Here is a 19,670-nt window from a genome sequence, read left to right as displayed (position 1 = left end):
ACTAGGTTCATCAGTACCATTTTTTTTCGATTTCACATATATGCATTAGTGTACGGTATTTGTTTTTCTCTTTCTGACTTCACTCTGTATGACAGACTCTAGGTCCATCCGCCTCTCTACAAATAACTCAATTTCGTTTCTTTTTATGGCTGAGTAACATTCCTTTGTATATATACGCCACATCTTCTTTATCCGATTATCTGTGGATGGACATTTAGTTACGACAAAGGAGGCAAGAACATACACTGGAGAAAAGACAGCCTCTTCAATAAGTGGTGCTGGGAAAACTGGACCAGCTATGTGTAAAAGAATGAAATTAGAACACTACCTAAGACTGTATACAAAAATAAACTCCAGATGGACTAAAGACCTAAATGGATGACCGAACACTATGAAACTCTTGGAGGAAAACATGGGAAAAACACTCTTGGGCATAAACCACAGCAAGATCTTTTTTGACCCACCTCCTAGAGTAATGAAAGTAAAAACAAAAATAAACAAATGGAACCTAATTAAACTTCAAAGCTTTTGCACAGCAAAGGAAACCATAAATAAGATGAAAAGTCAACCCTCAGAATGAGAGAAGATATTTGCAAATGAAACAACGGGCAAAGGATTGATCTCCACAATATACAAACAGCTCATGGAGCTCAATATCAAAAAAAAAGCAATAGCTTTTCTTTTTGATGAAGTCAGTCTTTTTCTTTTATGGGTCATGCTTTAGTGTCAAGTCCAATAACTCTGTTTAGTCCTAGATCCCAGTGATTTTTTTCTGTTTGCTTTTTTCCTGCAAGTTTTATAGTTTTGCATTTTATACTTGAGTTCATGAATCATTCTGGATTCATTCTTTTTATAAGGTGTGAGGTTTATTTTAGGTCGAGTTTTTTTCTTAGTTTTTGCTTTTTGCCTATAATGTTCGATTGCTCCAACACTGTTTGTTGAACGGCTATGCCTTCCTTCACTGAATTGCTCTTGCACCTTTGTCAGAAGCCAGTTGAGCATATTTGTGTGGGTCTGTTTTTGGATTCTGTCTTCTGATCCATAGAATTTTCTATACCTCCACCAACACCAGTGTCTTTACTGCAGCCATATACTAAGCCTCCGTATGATTGGATTGATTTCTCATTTTTATTTCTCTTTGTCATGATTATTTTAGCTATTCTGGGGTCTCTTTTCGTTCCATCTAAACTTTAGACAAAGCTTCTCTATGTCTATGAAAGACCTGGTCAAGATTTTAATAGGAATTGCGTTAAGCCTATAGATCAGAATTGACATCTTTACTATTGAGTCTTCCAATCCATGAAGGCAGTATGTATTTCCATTTATTTTGATCATCTTTGATATCTTCATCAGTATTTTGTCATTTTCAACATATAGATTTTGCACATACTTTCTTAATTATTTAATTTGCAGTAGTTTTAAATGGCATTGTGTTTTTGTTTCCACGTGTTCCTTGTTAGTATATTGAAATGTGATTGGACATTGCGGCTTGACCTTGTTTTCTGCAAAATTGCTGAAGCCACTTATTGGTTCTGGGAGTTTTTTGTAGAGTCCTTGGAATCTTCCATATGTAATACAGTCATAACATATTTAAATAGAGATGATTTTATCTCTTCTTTTCCAATCTGTATGCTGTTTATTTCTTTTTCCTGCCTTAATGCAGTGGCTAAAACTTCCAATGCTATGTCAGTTAGAGAGTGGTGAATGCAGATATCCTTGCCTTGTTCTGATCTGAGGGGAAAGCAGTCAGTATTTAAGTAGGATATTTAAGTAGATATTAGCTGTAGATTTTTTCTAGATGCTCTTTATCAGGTGAAGATAATTTCCCTTTACCCCTAGCTTGCAGAGAGTCATTATCATCAATGTATGTTGGATTTTGTTAAATGCTTTTTCTGTATTAATTGATATAATCATGTGATGTTTTCCTTCTTTAGCTTTCTCGTGTGTTGTATTACATTGACTGATTTTAGAATGTTGCACCAAGCTTGCCCAACTGGTCATGGTGTATAATTCTGTTTACATATTGTTGGATTCAATTTACTACTGCTTTGTTGAGGACTTTTGTATTTATATTCATGAGGGATACTGGTCTGAAGTCTTACTATGTTTTCTTGTTTTGGTTTTGGTATTATAAAATGAGTTGAGACTTCTTCCTTGTGTTTCTGTTTTCTAGAAAAGATTGTGAAAATTAGTTCTAGTAAGTCTTTAAATGTTTGGTATAGTTCTCCAAGGAATCTATCTGGGTTTGGCGATTTCTTTTTTAGTAGTTTTAGATTATGAACTGAATTCCTTTGATGGTTATAGGGCTATTCATATTATTTGTCTCCTCTTAGTTGTTTTGTTAGCTTGTGGTTTTCGAGGAATTGGTCCTTTTTTTCCAAGCTCTCAAATTTTTTAGCATAAAATGTTTCATTGTCTTCTTTTATTATGTTTCTAACAGTTGCAGAATCTATAATGATATTCCTTGTTTCATTTACAAAATTGGTGATGTGCATCCTCTCTTTATCTTTGTCAGTCTTGTTAAAGCTTTAAAAACAACTTAAAAGTGTTGTCGATTTTTTTTTTCCCCCCAAAGAACAAGTGTTCTGTTTCACTGTTTCTCTGTTTCTGCTTTGGGCTTATTTTGCTTATCTTTTTCTAGTTTCTCATGTGGGAACTTAGATTACTGATTTGAGACCTTTCCTCATTTCTAGAGAGGAAATAGAAATTTCTCTCAGCATGGCTTTAACTGCATCCATGTATTTTAAGTTTTCATTTTTATTCATCCTGATATTTTTTTAAATTTCTTTGAGACTTGCTCTTTGACGCATGGATTACTTAGAAGTCTGTATTTTTAAAAAAATTATTTATTTTATTTATTTTTGGCTGCATTGGGTCTTTGTTGCTGCGCGCAGACTTTCTCTAGCTGCGGTGAGCAGGGGCTACTCTTCGTTGCTGTGCGCGGGCTTCTCATTGTGGTGGCTTCTCTTGTTGCAGAGAACTGGCTCTAGGCACACGGGCTTCAGTAGTTGTGGCTCGCGGTCTCTAGAGCGCAGGCTCGGTAGTTGTGGCGCACGGGCTTAGTTGCTCTGCGGCATGTGGGATCTTCCCGGACTAGGGCTTGAACCCATGTCCCCTGCATTGGCAGGCCGATTCTTAACCACTGTGCCACCAGGGAAGCCCTAGAAGTCTGTAGTTTAATATTGACATATTTAGAAATTTTGTTAGCTTTCTATTACTGATTTCTAGTTTGATTCCATATAGTCAGAGAACACATTATATATGAGTTCAATTACTTTTAATTTTGTTGAGGTTTGTTTTGTGGCTTAGGAGCTGGTGAGTCTTGGTGAAGGTTTAGTGGGCGTTTGGAGACTGTGTACTCTGCTATTGTTGGGTGTAGTGTTCTCATATGTCAGTGTGGTTCAGTTAGTTGGCTGTGTTGTTCGGATCTTCTATAACTTTGCTGATTTTCTGTCTAGTCATTTTATCAGTTTTTAAGAGGAGGACGTTGAAGTCCTCAACCATATGTGGATCTCTGTAGTTTTCTTTACAGTAACATCAGTTTCCATTTCATGTATTCAGACGCATGTTTTAAAGCTCTATTTGTTGAGTACAGATGTAGGATTAGGATTGTTGTGTCTTCCTATCAGATTGGTCTTTGTACCATTGTGTTATGTCTCTCTTTTTCCTCTAGTAATAGTTCTTGTTCTGAGGACTACTTTATCTGATATCAGTATAGCCACACCTGTTTTTTAAAATTAATGTTTGCATGCTGTACTTTTTCTGTTGAATTTGAAGTGAGTTTCTTGCAAAGGGCATTTAGTTGGACCATATGTTCATTCACTCTGCCAATCTCTGTCTTTTAATTGGTGTATTGGACCATGTATACTTAAGATACTTGCTGAAATGTTAGTGTGTAAATTGGCCATTTCATTATTTGTTTTCAGTTTGTTTCCTCTTGTTCTTCTGTTTGTCTTTTCTTGCCTTTCTGTGTATTACTCAAATAGTTTTGACTTTTTCTTGATTTATTTATAATTTTTTATTGTGATAAAATGTATATAACATTCATCATTTTAACCACTTTTAAGTGTATACAGTTCAGTGGCATTAAGTACATTCACATTGCTGTGGAACCATCATCACTGTCTTGTCCAGAACTTTTTCATTATCCCAAACTGAAATTCTGTGTCTATTAAACTCTCCCTTCCTCTCTGCTTCCAATCCCTGGTAACACTATTCTTTCTCTCTCTGTGAATTTGCTTGTTCTAGGAACCTCATATAAGTGGAATCACGCGATATGTGTCATTTTGTGTGTGGCTTATTTCACTTAACATAATGTCTTCTAGGTGTACCCATGTTATAGCATGCATCAGGATTTCATAAGGCTGAATAATATTCCATTCTGTCTATACCACGTTTGTTCATTCATTTTTAATAAATCTGTGGGTTATTTCCACCTTTTGGATTTTGTGAGTAATGCTACTGTGAACATAGGTGTATGTTTGAGTCCCTGCTTTCAATTCTTTTGGGTATATACTTAAAGTAGAATTATTGGATCACATGGTAAATCAATCTTTTAAGTTTTTGAGGAGCTGCCATACTGTTTTCCACAGTGGCTGCACCATTTTATGTTATTTTGTTTCCAACTTTATTGAGATATAATTACATATAACATTGTATAAATTTAAGTTCTACAATGGGTTGATTTGATACACTTATATATTACAGAATGGCTACCAGCATAACATTAACTGACACTTCTATCTTGTCACATTATTACCATTTCTTTTTTGTGGTAAGAACGTTTAAGATCTACTCTCTTAGCAACTTTCAAATATGCAACACAGTATTATTGACAATAATAATCATACTGTACATTAGATGCCCAGAACTTACTCATCTTTTAAGTGGAGGTTTGGTCTCTTTGACCAGCATCTCCCCATTTCCCCCACCCTTCAGCCCCTGGCAACTACTAATCTACTTTCTGTTTCTATGAGTTCAGTTATTTTAGATTCCACATATACGTGATATCATGTAGTATTTGTCATTCTCTGTCTGACTTATTTCACTTAGCACGATGTCCTCAAGGTCCATCCGTGTTTTTACTGGTGGCAAAATTTTCTTCTTTCTCATGATTGAATAATATTCCGTGTGTGTGTGTGTGTGTGTGTGTGTGTGTGTGTGTGTGTGTATCCATTCATCCATTGATGGACACTTAGATAGTTTCCATATTATGATTATTGTGAATTATGCTGCAGTGAACTTGGGAGTGCAGATATCTCTTTGCAATCCTACTTTCCTTTCTTTGGATATATATCCAGAAGTGGGACTCCTGGATCATATGGAAATTCTGTGTTTAATATTTTCAAGAATCTCCATACTGTTTCCATAACAACAGCATCAGTTTACATTTCCATCAACAGTGCACAAAGGTTCCCTTTTCTCCATATCCTCACCAACACTTATCTCTTGTATTTTCATGATTGCCATTCTAACAGATTTGAGGTGGTATCTCATTGTGATTTTATTTGCATTTCCCTGATGATTAGTGATGTTGAGCACCTTTTTCATGTGCCTGTGGACCATCTGTATGTCTTTTTTGGAAAAATATATATTCAGTTCTTCTGCCCATTTTTAATAAAATTTCTTGGTTTTTCACTATTAAGTCCCACCAACCATGCACAACAGTTCCAATTTCTCCACATTATCGCCAACACTTGTCATTTTCTGGGGTTTTGTTTTGCTTTCCTCTGTTTATAATGGCCATCCTAATGGATGTGAAGTGATGTCTCACTGTGGCTTTTACTTGCATTTCCCTAATGATTAGTAATGTTGATCATCTCTTTATGTGCTTACTGTCCATTTGTATTTATACTTTGGAGAAATGTCTGTTCAAGTCCTTGACCATTTTTTAATTGGGTTGTTAGTTTTTTGTCATTGTTGAGTTGTGGGAGTTCTTTCCATGTTCCAAATATAAATCTCTTATCAGTTACAAGATTCAAAAATATTTTCTCTAGTGATTTTGAGTATATCTTTTTGCATAGTTTTCATAGTGGCTGTTCTGTGTATTACAACATACATACGTTTCTTATCGCAGTGCATTAATACCAACATTTATCACATTAAGTAAAATTTGGAAACCATAGCCATTGGATCCCTTTACCTTCCAAACTTTTAGATATCATTAAGTACTGGATTGATTCTGTTTTTTTAATCATCAAATATATTTTATGAAACTCTTTCAATTAAAAGATTGCATATACCTGTCTTTCTATCAGTTTCCTTGTTCCTTTCCTTATGTTCCATGAGTCTTTTTTTTTTTCTTTCCATTCAAAGAACTTCCTTTAGCTAGTCTTTAAGATTAGGTTTGCCAGTGACATATTCTTTTAATTTTTCTTTGTGTAAGAATGTTTTCATTTCTTCTTCATTCCTAAAGGATCATTTTGATGAATATTAAACTTGCAACTGACAGTTATTTTCTTTTGTCATTTGAAAAATGCCACTTCCTTCTGGCCTCCAGAGTTTGAAGTGAGAAGTCTTCTGTTACTCACATTGGTGTTCCTCCATAGAAATGCTTGTTTCTCTTTGGCTGCTTTCAGATATTTTCTTTGTCTTTTATTTTCATAAGTTTTATTATAATATGTTGGTGTCTACTTCTTTGGGTTTATCCTGTTTGTATTTTCCTCAGCTCCTTGAGTCTGCAGATGTGTGTATTTTACCAAATTTGAGAAGCATTCAGCCACTATTTCTTTGAATATTCTCTCAGGCCCACTTTTTCTTTTTGGGGGACTCTAATGAACTGAAATTTGGATCTTTTGTTATTGCCTTGCACACCCTTGAACTTTCTATTTATTTTAAAAATACTCTGTTTTCTCCCTGTTGTTCAGACGGGGTGAATTCAATGATACGTCCTTTGTCTGCTCCACCCCTCTTTTCAGTCCACCCCCACCAAGTTGTTTTCTTCTACTATTTCTGTTATTGTATTTTTCAATTCTATTAATTTCCGTTTGGTCCTTCATTATAACTTCTGTTTCTCTGCTGAAGTTTCTTTTGTTTCATATGTTCCAAAAGAATTTGCAGTTGATTGTTGAAACATTGATCTGATGGCTGTTTAAAATTCTCTTTAGATAATTCAACCATCTGACTCATCTCAGTATTGCCATCAGTTGGTTATTCTTAAGTTGTGACTTCTCTTGAATTTTGGTATGACAGGTGGTTTTTTTATTGTATCCTGGACCTTTTGTCTGTTAAACTAGGATCCTATTTAAGTATTTCATTGTAGCAGTAGTCACACTGCTGGACTTTGGTATGAAGTCCTGGCTTACTTATCTGGGCCATGGTTCCAATGGCAATTGAGTTTTCAGTTCCTTTCCGTTTTTATTTCAGTTGGCTGGGTTTTTTCACCAGTCCGTGCTGGTACCACCTGAGGGAGCAGAATGGGCTTTTGATGGCCATGCCTCTGGATGCCTCTCAGTGAGAGAAGAGTGTCTCAAGTCTGTATGGACAACGAGGCTTTCTTGGCCTACTACTTGTCAGGTATAGGAGTTTTGATGAAGGGACACTTGAAAAATGGTATCTGAGAAAAAGATACAAAATTGGTAAAGAGGTATACAAGATATATTCCCAAGAGTGGGGTTGCTGGATCATATGACAACTCTATTTTTATTTTTTTGAGGAACCTCTGTACTGCCCTCCATAGTGGCTGTACCAATTTACATTCCCACCAACAACGTAGGAGGGTTCCCTTTTCTCCACACCCTCTCCAGCATTTTTTATTTGTAGACTTTTTAAATGATGGCCATTCTGACCAGTGTGAGGTGGTACCTCATTGTAGTTTTGATTTGCATTTTTCTAATAATTAGTGATGATGAGCATCTTTTCATGTGTCTGTTGGCCATCTGTATCATGTCTTCTTTGGAGAATGTATAACTGAATCACTTTGCTGTGCAGCAGAAACTATACAACATCGTATAGTTGTATGTTGTATAGTTGTATGTTGTGAAACAGCATTGTAAATCAGCTATACTTCAATAAAATAACTTTTAAAAAAGGAGGTATACAGGAAAAGGACCTAGAACTGTGCTGAAGACACAGCATTTTCTAGAGATGGCCCTACATACTTTCCGTCTGTGATGGAGGTAAAGGAAATAAAAGGAGGCTCCCTGTCTTTCTGTTCACTGCCTTTGCCTCTGGAATTGAGCATATCACCTAATTACCATAAAAATTAGCCTCATTGCCTTCTATTTTAGCAGACATTTGATTGGGGTAGCATTGGCCATGGTAAGTAAGTACATAATTTACTTCTGCTGAATCTGCTGCCCAGTGTGAACCATGAGGGAACTGTAGAAATTAAGTTACAGCAAACTGCATTATTTGGGCACTCGACAGCTGCAGCACGGTTCCACGTAGATTAGCCAGGCTTGCTCCCGAGACATATTTCCCTTACTGGGTCGTCTTTTAAAGGCACCGTGAGCAATGTAGGAACGACGAGAAAAGTTAGTTCAACTACAGTTGCTAACCCTTTAGATTTTTCTCCAAAAGTTGCCCTTCAGGATGTTTTCTGAGTGTGAATTCTTGGACGTTTACCCCTCAGAAGGGTGAATAAGGAATGCATGAGAGATGAAAATACTTGTGAATAGTGCGTTCTCAGCAGCTCAGCACGCATGCTGGCTTAGGAGCAAAGACAGTTATGAATTGGTAACGATAAATTATATACCAGCTTCTCGTGTCTTACTGTTGCTGGAATTTAATCAAGATGTTTTAGTATTGACCCTCCATGTCAGAGACTTCAAGGTAACATGGTATCAGCCACATCTACTCAACATTCTTATTAAGTGGGAGAGTCGGACCGAAGCATTTAATATGTTGGAAGACAACTAGAGCCTAGTTTGTGATCGAAACATAACTGTATTATATATTTTTTAAGCCCTGGTTACTGCAGATAATGGCGTGTATTGACATTGCAAAATATTGTAATTAAAGAATAGGCTTAGTATAGAACTTTAAACTGCACTGCTTTTTGTTTTCCATTATTGAAATAGCTTTAGGGTGGCCATTTCTTTTCAGATTATTAGCAAATACAGCCAGCCTTTGTGACCAAGAGCTCAGTTTTGTCATTTCGTTATCATTGACGAGAGAAAGAGGTTGGTTGTATGTTGATTTCAAGGCAAATTTACATTTTTTTATTGTTATCTCTCTGCCACTGGACAAGTTGACACAAAATAAGGTATTCAACATTTAATAAGACTTTAAATTGATCAATTTCAGAAAATTTAACTGGGGCTTTGGGAGTTCATATTTTTTGCTTAAGTATAACTGTAATTCTCAGCAACTATAGAGGGTGATTTTTAATTGTTACAGAGTAAAAGATAATTTTGGAATGTTACGGAATTTGCTTAAGAGGTTTAATTTTAGGGGAAACCCTCTCCTCTAATCGACGTCATGCTTCTTCCTTAAACTCCTTGAGGGCAGGCACCTTATCTTCATCTCTCTGTTGATACTGCAAAACCCACACCACCCCTATTTATGTGTAATGACTGGACTTTGATTATGTATACAAAATAGTAGATATAACAATAGGCTCTACCATCTCTTATGGCTTTGGACCATCCATATTTCAAGCCAGTGCTTCATAAGTAATCATTCTTTTTAAGTGATTAAATTCAAAGTAACTTAAATATAGATGCATTACGTTGTACCATTACAATGCCAGGTGGTAATGCTCCTTAAGGGCAGGAATTTTTCTTTACAACCCCATTCCCAGTACCTGGAACGGTGTCTGGCACATAGTATCCCCTCAATCTTTGTTGAATGTATTTTTAAGACACTGTGAAAAATAGCCAGTTAGGCTGCCTTTGTATGGGAAGAAAACCCCAGTTTTCATGTCAGGAAATCTAAATTATTGTCCCATCTCTGCTACTAAACTGCTGTGTGATCTCAGGTATGACACCTAACCTCTCTGTGCCTTTCTTATCTATGAAATGAAGAAATTAGATTTTATGAATGATAAAGTCCAGTCCATGTTTAAAAGTGCATAATTCACTGATTGGTGATTCTCAGCATGCATTGGGAAGTGGCGCTTGGAAACAAATTTACAATTTGTGGCCATGGAACCACAGTGTTGCCAACTGGCATACCTGGGGGTTGGAACTAAGACCTGGGTCCCTGGCTACTAAAATTTTGACTCTAACAGTTGAACTAATCATCAGCTAAATAAATAAATGAATGAATGAATGAAAGAAGGAAGGGAGGAAGAAAGAGAGAAAGAGAGAGAGGAAGGAAGGAAGGAAGGAAGAGAAAGAAGGAAAGAAAGAAAAGAAAAGAAAAGAAGTCAAAAGCTCTTCTATACTTTGGCATGGAAAAGTGATTTTTAAGAATAAGGAAAACTAAATCTAACACAGAAGAGTAAAATGTCACACAGTGATAAAAAAGGACTAGATTTAAATCCTAACTCCAATATTTTCTGTGACCTTGGCCAAGTAATTTAATTTCTGTGCCTCTCTTTTGGCATCTATAAAAATGAAATGAAGTCATTTATTTATAGTTTCTGGGACATGGTAGGCTTTGAAATCCTTACAGTCAGCCTGGTATAAAGGAATTAGGTAGGTGAATGGAAATAAATTTGATGAAAGATAAATCTGTATATTTGGCTTGAGGCAAACACCAAGAGGTCAAATAGTGGTTGAGTGCATGGCTGAGATCAGACTGTCTACGTCTGATATAAATAAAGCTGGTACCTTCACTCACCAGCATTAATAATTTGGTCATTTATTACCATCTCTGCATCTCAGTTTTCTCATCTGTAAAATGGCGCTAATAGCAGTACCTCCCTCATAGGGTTATTGTGAATTTTCAATGAAACAATCCGTGTAATGTGCTTAGAACAATGCCTGGTGTATAGCCAGCACTCAGTAAATGAGGCTGTTCTTATTATGTTCCATTAAGTTCATCCAGAGGGGGGGAAAATGAAAGGGATGTAGAAGCCTGCCAGCCCAGTGAACGAAGAGAAAGCAATGGGGATTCAGTAGGACCAAAGAGATTATCATAGTCCTAGTGGGTTTGGGGAGGGGAGTTTTTTGTTGTTTTTTTAGAAAACTATTTATAAACATATTAAGTTTTGAGATTTTAGGAAAGAAAGGCTGTGTAAATCCAAGACGTTGGGCGTTCCCACTTAAGTCATTGACAGTAAATATCACAGTCTCCAATTTATTCTTGGGTGGTGGAACTTCTTATAAGAAATCTGCCATAGGGAAAACGTCTTTTAGTCTTCAGCCACATGGGTTAAAAGGTATCACTAAATCGTGCTCTAACAGTTGTAAGTAGTCAGTCTTTTTATAACAGGGCAACAGCTGAAGTATCAGTGAGCCATTACATACCCTGTGTTTACCAGGGAGCCCAAATCATTCTGTCTGTAGAGAAGTGAGTCAGGTGGGGGGCAGTACCTGTACATTTCAGCACAGCGGGTCCTCTAACCAAACTCTTGAAGCTGCGAAGCTGCCACAGATAAACTGAGATATGAGGATAGGATGGAAAGAATACAGGTCAAATTTAAAAAGAAAATAAAATAGAGGCTAAGTTTCCAACTAGCACTACATATCTTAAAGTGCATTTCTTTATGGTGAGCTTTAAAGAGACATGAAATAAGCCTGTGTGTTTCAGGACTGTAAAGCCTTTTTCAATTGATTAGGAAAATTTGGGTGTGTCTGAGCACACATTACCTCATTTAAAAAAAATTGTGTGCAGGGCTTCCCTGGTGGCGCCGTGGTTGAGAGTCCGCCCGCCTATGCAGGGGACACGGGTTCATGCCCCGGTCCGGGAAGATCCCACATGCTGCGGAGTGGCTGGGGCCGTGAGCCATTGCCACTGAGCCTGCGCGTCCGGAGCCTGTGCTCCGCAACAGGAGAGGCCACAACAGTGAGAGGCCCGTGTACCGCAAAAAAAAAACACACACAAAAAAATTGTGTGCAAAAACAAACAACCTGATTAAAAAATGGGTAGAAGGAATGAATAGACATTTTTCCAAAGGGGACATGCAGATGGCCAACAGGCACAGGGAAAGATACTCAACATCTCTAATCATCAGGAAAATGCAAATCAAAACCACATGTGATAGCACCTCACACCTGTCAGAATGGCTATCATCAAAAAGAACACAAAAAACAAATGTTGGCGAGGATGTGTAGAAAAAGAAATCCTTGTACACTGTTGCTGGGAATGTAAATTGGTGCAGCCACTGTGGAAAACAGTGTGGAGGTTTCTCAAAAGACTAAACATAGAACTACCATATGACCCAGCAATTCAATTCCTGGGTATATATCAAAAAAACCCCAAAGACACTAATTCAAAAAAGATACATGCACCCCAGTGTTCATAGCAGCATTATTTGCAATAACCAAGATATAGAAGCAACCTAGGTGTCCATCAAGAGATGAATGGATAAAGAAGATGTGGTATATTGGTGTATATGTGCATATATATATGATATATACGCACATATACAAAGCGGAATACTACTCAGCCATAAAAAATGAAAGCTTGCCATTTGCAGCAACATGGATGGACTTGGAGGGCACTATGCTAAGTGAAATAAGTCAGAGGAAGACAAATACTGTATGATATCACTTATATATGAAATCTTAAAAATACAACAAACTAGTGAATATAACAAAAAAGAAGCAGCTTCACAGATATAGAAAACAAACTAGTGGTTAGCAGTGGGGAGAGGGAAGTGGGGAGGGGAAATAGAGGGGTGAGGGATTAAGAGGTACAAACTTAGGTGTAAAATAAGCTACAAGGATAGATTGTACAACATGGGGAGGATAACAGATACTTTACAATAACTATAAATGGAGTATAACCTTTAAAAATTGTGTATCACTGTATTGTATACCTTAACTTACATAGTGTTGTGCAGCAACTATCCTTCAACTAAAAAAAAAATGTGCACTTGTTCAGAAATAGGTTAAGACTCATTATATCAAGTGGATTGGGGTAGAAGGGCCTTCTTAACAGAGAGTGATAGATTTCTCCCTTAGGAGCGTTGTTCCTTACACATTAAGGTCATCTAGACAGTGTGAAGTGCATCTTTAAAATGTAAATATCCCTTGAAAGTGTCCGGTCTCTACATTGTTCACACTTCAAAGTAAATCACTTTTATCACTGACTTTTCTCTCTTCCCCGTTTGAGGATTTGACCTTGAAGGCAATGAAGTTTCCAATGGAAGCTAGAAATTAAATTAAATTAGAAATTAAATTAAACACTGAGGGACTTCGGAGGTAAGTTGGCTTGAGGTAGGACCTTTGATCGGATGTTCAAGTGGTCAACTGGTAAAGAAGAAGACATCGAGTCATTTGAGAAAAACTAGATTCAGGGTTTGAACTTACGGGGTTTCTATTTTAAACTGTGTTTAGTTGAAGAGGCGTTTGTAAATCAAGAAACTCATTTTAAAGATAAAATTGTAGACTTCAAAGGATTCTTTCTAGAATTTCCAGAGCTCCCCTCTGTGCTTCCTCAGCTGTGCACCACGAGGACCTGTGGTCGAATGATCATCTCTCCCACACTCCTGCATCTTCTTTATACCGAAGGACAATTAATCATTGCTAAAAATCGAGGTGGATTTGAGAGAAGTTGAGTGACTTTTTAGGTCTGTGGATTTATTCCAGTTCTGTTTTTATTTTTACTTTAGATCTTTCAGCTCGTGCCCCAACGAAAATTTACCTTGCTCCCTGAAAGTTCTGCTTTATGACTTATTGAGTAGCATTATTAATATTTCATCAGGCGATTATTTTCACTGTATTTTAGAAAGGACTGCCAAAATGTAGAGCATGGTTTTTATTATGTCTTGCAGAAAATTGATTTTTTCACACAAAGGTAGACTTAATCTTTTTTTTAATCTTAATTTAATTTTTTTAACATCTTTATTGGAGTATAATTGCTTTACAATGGTGTGTTACTTTCTGCTTTATAACAAAGTGAGTCAGCTATGCGTATACATACATCCCCATATCCCCTCCCTCTTGCGTCTCCCTCCCACCCTCCCTATCCCACCCCTCTAGGTGGTCACAAAGCACAGAGCTGATCTCCCTGTGCTATGCAGCTGCTTCCCACTAGCTATCTATTTTACGTTTGGTAGGATATATATGTCCATGCCACTCTCACTTCTTCCCAGCGTACCCTTCCCCCTCCCCGTGTCCTCAAGTCCGTTCTCTACGTCTGCTAGACTTAATCTTATAGTCAAAAGAGAAATAAATATTTGAAAATAAAAGCAGGAAACAGAAGGGAATTAAATCTTATAGTCAAAAGAGAAATAAATATTTGAAAATAAAAGCAGGAAACAGAAGGGAATTAAAATGCACTGCGTTCTTTTATGTGCCAGTTACTGTGTTTTACATGTATTATTGTTTAGTATTCACATAATCATCTGTGGTGGGTGATAATAAGAATACTACCAGTTTTCCATGGGAGGCCAGAAAGTCTTCTGGGAGCTTCCATTCCAGTATTATATGTCCAACCTCCTGCATGAGAAGCCCACTTGGTACTGACCTCTCGAAGTCAATATGGCTAAATTAAGCTCATCCTTTTTCCCCAGAAGTCTTCTCTAGCCACATGCTTTCTCATCTAAGTGATAGGTAGTAATGTCCTCTTCCGGTTGTGTGGGCTAGAAACCTTGAGGTCATCCTTGCCTCCCTCATTCCTTACCCCCTCCACCCACTCCATCAGGAAATCCTGTTGACTCTCCTTCAAAAGAAACCCAGCCTGGATCTGATGCCTCCTCACCAGCACCACCTGAGTCTGAGCCAACATCTCCTCTCGCCAAGAAGACGAGCTTTCCACCTGCTCCATCCTGGCCTCCCCTGTGGTCTCCTCCCAACCAGCAGCCAGGATGAGGCTACTGAAACAGAAGCTGTGTCAATTCTGAGCTCAGGCTCCTGTGGTGGACCCCATTTCACTCAGAGTAAAAGCCAGAAAGCCTTGAGCTGCCCTGGGTCCGTCCTTCCCTCCACCTCCCCATGGCACCATTTCTCTGCTACTAATCCTGTACTTGCCAGCGCTACTCCATCCCCACTGACCCCCTAGCAATTCCAGGAACAGCCCCTGGGAACACTCCTGCCTCAGGGCCCTAACGTTGGCCATTCCCTCTGCCTGGAACACGCTTCTCGTGCACATGACTAACCCCCTCACGTCTTTCAAGGTTTTGGTTACATGTCACTTTCTTAGTGAGCTCCCCTTAGCGCCCCACAGCCAACGACGAACAGGGATGAGGATTCAATGACACACGATGGACAGAGGGCACCTTTGAAGGTTGGGGAAGGTGGTGGAAGGCTGGGCAGATCCTAGAGGACAGGGCTGAGCAGACACCCCTAAGTAGTTACTCTAGCACAGCCCAGTGCAGTGGGGAAGAGCACACCATTGAAATCAGACTACTTAAGTTCAGATGCCTCTGTGTGTGTGTCAGGGTGTTTTGTTTGTTGTTTTTTTGGGTTTTGTGTATTTTTTTGTTTGTATTTTTGTTTTTTACCTTTCCTTTGCTCTCATTCTTTCGCAGATATAGAGACTAAATATGGTTACTCAGTGATAGAAAAAGGGCAGGAAGAAAAAGTTTAAAAGGGACTGTTGGGGTGAGGGAAGGGAAAAATATACCCAAGAATCAGGAATTCTTTTTTTTTTTTTTTTTACATCTTTATTGGAGTATAATTGCTTTACAGTGGTGTGTTAGTTTCTGCTTTATAACAAAGTGAATCAGGAATTCTGCATTCTAATCTCAGTTCTGTCACCAAACAACAAATGCCTTGGGCAAGTCATTCCTTAGTTTCAGTTCCTCCATCTCTAGAATAAGGAAATTAGGCAAGAATCAGTAAGTTTCCCAAACCTGCTTGATCAGGAGAATGAACCTGGGAGCGTTTGCAAAATGCAGATTACCCTGAATCTACCCATGAATAGTCTGATTTAATAGGTCTTGCATGAAATTCTATAGTTTGTATTTTTCACGAACTTTCCAGACAATTGAGATGATCAACCACACTTGGGAACTGCTGGATTAGATGACATTTAAGACCCCTCCCATTGCTTAAGAGATTCGTTTCCTAAATATTATTTAATTCAGAAAACATCCCAGTTGTAATAAAATTGATTTTTATTGTATATGTGGGTGTCTCGGTCAAAAACCGCATAATATTTTCATTTTTTCCTATGGAAAATTAACAATATCTAGCACAAAATAGATTCTCCATATTTATAAATGAATAAATGGTCAATTCCACATGTTTAGAAAGTAAAGTTTTTAGCATCTCCTTGAGTAACCTATTTCTCATATATGTAGGGAAAAATTCAGTTTGTCTAGTGTCCTTCACTATTAAGAATATTTAACACAATAATCATACATAAGCCAGGGCTCATAATGATAATTATACCTGAAAGGTTTTGATAATGGAAAACCATTTTTATCTTTTATAACATAGGTAGATGAGATGCACGTGAAAATATAATATTCCCAAGGTGCTTTATGTGCTCTGAAAATACATGATGTTTTTGTGCTACTGTTGTTCTTGCTTTTTACCACCTACAGCGTTCTAATTCTTAACTTGTCAACCTTGCCAGCCTCAAATTATCGCTGGAACGACTTCTGCAGAGAATTGTATTAACCCCGAATTTTTTGAATGACCAGCGTTCTTTTTGGAAACAAATACAGTGTTGTGGGTTTTGAAAGGGGTTGAACTTTGAGGCAGAGATTCTGAGATGTCATTCTGCCTTTGTGTCTCTTAACTTAATAAAATTAGGCAAGCCCTGTCACCTCTTCTGGCCTCTAATTCCTCTTCTGTGAAATGATTTCTCCATTTCTTCAAGCACTATCATTCTTGCAAATAATTAGGAGGTAAGAAATTACTCACCCCCAGATTCAATTCTGAATATCCCTCCACCTCTGCCTAATACTTAGATTGACTGTTTTTCTTATTCCCTCTGATGCTATTTGAATGTGCTACTGAGGGCCACAAAATCATATTGCTTAGAAGCAAACAGAAACAGAATTCTGTTGATACCTTCATTTTTCAACACCAGTCACTTTTGCATGTAACACAAGTCCTTGTCTCCGAGACCTTTCAGAAAGGAAAATGACAGCATAAAACATGTGATGTGGTTATACTAGGTACCCCCCTCCTTAAGTCTGCGCCCAATTAGAAGTTCCATTTTATCGCTTTCATGAGAAAGTATTGTTACTAATTGGGGGTAATGCTTTGGTTTAGGCATCAGTCAGCACCTAGTAATGCCCTTGGAAAGATTCTGCCATAATTGGTGTCCTCCTGTGATATCAAAAGAACTACCCTGGAAAGAATATTTTTTAACCCCTTTTTCTAGTCACAGCTGCTCAGTTGCAGTGTTGTTAAAACAAATAATGCACAGGAAGTGAACACAGTCTTGTGTGTGTAATATGTCTTACAAAATCACATGATCAGTGCTTGCGTTTTATTGCTTTTTAAAGAGGATATAAATGCTAATAGTAGAAAAGTAGATTGTAGAACAGCAAACCTATTTATTACGGGGATATTGTTTTTTATTTGTATAGTTGATTTTCTTTTCTGAAAAGCATAAAAATAAAGGGGAACACCCTGCAAGAGCCCTGCCACACGAATTTTCTGTGAAACGCTCTTCTCACATCATTAAATTTAATGGCTGCCCGGGTGGTTCTTAGGCAACCTTCTTAAGTATCTTTTTGTTTCAGGGTAGTTACTGCATCTAATTATTGCATTTAATTGTGTTTCAGAACAGTTGAGCAGCACATACCAAGAGAGACATCGGGTTAAAAAAAAAGAAAACTGCAACGTTTGGATCTTTTCCTGCTTTAGAAGCAAAAAGAATGGAAAATTGATCATCAAAGGTAAAACTGTCTCCTTTTCCCTTAAATCACGTATCTCTACAGCTTCCTTTTCAGTCACCCTGTGTAAAGTAACTTTTTCTTTTTTGATTGTATGGTGGAGTTTAATGAAAGTATTTCTGGCTTGTAATTCCAGGCGTATTAATAGGCTGCTGACATATTCAAGTCTGTGTTGTTTTAACTCCTTAGTCGCCTGTTCAGAATCTGGGCCAGATGTGTTTGATATGTTTCATCTTTATTCTTGGTGTTGATCTGCAGCGGCAGAGCGGGCCGATGCCACTTTCGTAAATCTGCGGGCTAGAATGTTGTGCTTTAGGTTAGGCGTGGAATTGTGGGAGGAGATGACATAGCGTCAGCTTCTTTTCTCTTGGAGTGTTGGACGGATTTGAATTTATCACCAGAGACTGATCAACTTGATCTGTGTGAGGTAAGAACGGCAACGGAAACACTTGAGGCAATGCTATGATCTCTGCTCCTTTCATTTTATTGTGTAGTTTATGGAAAGAAACAAGAAAGGTCCCGACAGTGGAAAACTCAAAGATACTACCTACGTGGTGTCAGATCTGAAGGGGATTGATATCGCTGAATATGTTAACAATCGATCGTGTTTGCTTTGGTTGCTTGCCTGGGGCAACTACTTGGGCATGCTCCTTTATTGGGGAGCTGATCCCGAGCATTGGGGAGAGAGAATGGGGGAAGAAGCAAAGACCAAAGTAAGAGCAGGTGAATGAGTTCTTCACGGTGGACATGGGAACGTGGTCCCCCTGGGACTTCTGAGGGGATCTGGGATCCCTCCTGGAATTTCTGCCTGAAGGATGTGTGGCCAAAGGTTTATCCACTGGCTTTTTCCCCTCGGTTGTGGATTGCTCCTGGGCCATTAACTCCCACAGTTCTGGGCTCTGCTGGCACTTGTCACTTGTGGTAGACACTGCAAAGGCAAAGAGAATCTGAGCTGGCACAGAACCGTCCATCTGTGCAGCTATGGCTGAAATCAGAGGTGAACCAAGGGGGTGTGATGCAGGGAACCAGAGGTGTCTGTTGTAGTTCTTTTTACTTTATTTTCAATCATCAAATAAATCACATGATCCTCCTAAATGAACTATTTCCAGGAAGAAAACGTTTTATGTTTTAAAGGCATTGAAGTGTGATATCCAAATGGCATAGAACCAAAGGGAAGTCTGTTTCAAAACTGACTTCTTCATCAATAAATTGTCCATGTTCAGAGTGAAAAGTACATCTTGGCCCACGTGTGCATTGGATATTATATATAGTAAGACTTGAAGTATGACCAAAATATTGGAACAGAGATAATAGAATAATAGTTTATAGTACCTGTACTTATTACTCACCGTATATTGATTTACGTACAAGAAGGTATCTGTGGAAACACAAAAATATAAGTATTGTCTTTCCTATTTGGAAACAACCTCATTAGCAGTGTCATTATTTGTGTGAAAGGCGTGACAAATTATGCACGTCTGAGCATAAAGTTCTGAGGATGGTCAGCTGGCAACAGATTTAACACGTTAAAGTGAATCAGGGTTTGTTTGTTTGTTTTCGGCATGAGGATATTCAACAGATGAAAAGGAAGCCAGGTAAAGGCTGTGGTTGTGTTGTGACCTAGAAGAGCCTTTGTTCAGAGGAGGAATGTAATTGGTGAGCTCTCTACGGAGCAGCTGTGAAAACAAATGAACAAGCAAACATTTCAACTGATGCAATTAACATGCAAATTCCTAATGAAGGAAATGAAAATGGGGGGAGGAAGGAAAAGGGTAGCAGAAAGAGGCCGGGCAGGGGAACCAAGGAAGCAGTGACAGGTGGC

The 19,670-nt window shown here is 38.0% G+C and overlaps 1 protein-coding gene across 9 annotated transcripts in view; it reads left to right on the top strand.

Annotated features, from left to right (window-relative positions):
* The window catches only part of DLGAP1 (DLG associated protein 1), a 1,249,700-nt gene that overhangs the window by 680,856 nt on the left and 549,174 nt on the right, over positions 1–19,670 (top strand). For 8 of the 9 annotated variants that reach the window (XM_060310335.1, XM_060310340.1, XM_060310341.1 and 5 more), the window contains one exon: positions 17,738–17,851. The gene's annotated coding sequence lies outside the window, so the exon portion shown is untranslated. The remainder of the gene's footprint in view (positions 1–17,737; positions 17,852–19,670) is intronic. The other variant, XM_060310339.1, reaches the window with a different exon arrangement.

Source organism: Globicephala melas, chromosome 13 (genome assembly GCF_963455315.2).
Source record: "Globicephala melas chromosome 13, mGloMel1.2, whole genome shotgun sequence".
NCBI lineage: Eukaryota > Metazoa > Chordata > Mammalia > Artiodactyla > Delphinidae > Globicephala > Globicephala melas.
This window is presented reverse-complemented; position numbering and strand designations above follow the sequence as displayed.